Source organism: Catharus ustulatus, chromosome 1, assembly GCF_009819885.2.
Source record: "Catharus ustulatus isolate bCatUst1 chromosome 1, bCatUst1.pri.v2, whole genome shotgun sequence".
Taxonomy (NCBI): Eukaryota; Metazoa; Chordata; class Aves; order Passeriformes; family Turdidae; genus Catharus; species Catharus ustulatus.
In genome coordinates, this window is record NC_046221.1 from 111978111 (window position 1) to 111979270 (window position 1160).

Sequence of the window (1160 nt, forward strand, 5' to 3'; positions counted from 1 at the left end):
AACTTGTTTAGCTTTCCTTAAGTTCAGCAGTAACACTGAAGGTGCCAGCTAGCTCTTTTGTTCTGTGTATTCAAAAGTGTTTCACAACTCACTCTACAGCATAACCACCTATTTGTGATTTTTGCCATGGTCTGGGATATTTCAGTCCTTGCTACACTTGTTAAGTGTTTATACCTCACCTAACGTTATGTCATGGCTTCTTTGCTTCAGCATATTTATGTGTCTGAGCCTGTTGTCTACATTGGCAAGTAAGAGAAGTTCTGAAAAAAAAGCTGAAGACCTGACATCCACACCACTTATGTGGCAGTCCAGACCAGCTTTTGTCACAATGGATGCAGTGACAGCTGGAGTTTGAATATATTGAGTGTATTCTGGGGATGTAACTGTGGTTTTGGTTTCCTTCAAAAGGAATCCTTTGTGCACACTCCAAGACCCTTGATGGTAAGTGGGAGCCATCAGAGGATCCCCTTCAAAAGTGAGCTGCTGATCCTAGCTACAATACTGATGCAGAGGTACCTCATGCTTGCCTGGTGTGCCCCATCCATATTACTTTCCTAGGGATAACCTGAAGCAGGTCCTACCTGAAATGCATGTAAATGTATCAAGAACTCTCCATCCAGTATCTTTGCTAGGAATACCCACTCCTATCAGTATGTTCTACTTGCCAATATAGACACAGCCTCCGTTTATTTGACTGTGAATTCACCTAGTGATGTGTGTACAGCACTGGAGAACAGTGTGATAAACCTCAGCCAATAGCTGTTAAAGGTTTTAGAAGAAAAAGTAGTATGTGACGGAGTTTCTCCCAGAAATTTCTGGTTTCCTTTATAATTTCTGGTTACAGTTCACTGATCTAAAGGAGACCACAGAAGTATTTTAGTATTTGGTTCTGTAAATATTAATTGTTAATGCTGGAAGTATTTAAAAGGGATTATTTTTGTTTTTATAATGAACTTTCTAGGTCTATTTTATAATCTTCAAAGCATTTTAGTGATTTCTATTGTTATCACATTTATTGGATTAATTGTTGGAAATTGCTGCCAAGTTTCTGACTAGCATGAATTTGTTTATATAAATCACATTTACCTGGAGAGACTCTGTTTTGTCTGTAAAATTTTGTATCTCTTTGTTAACTGGTACAAGGAACTGCCTTCCTTTCT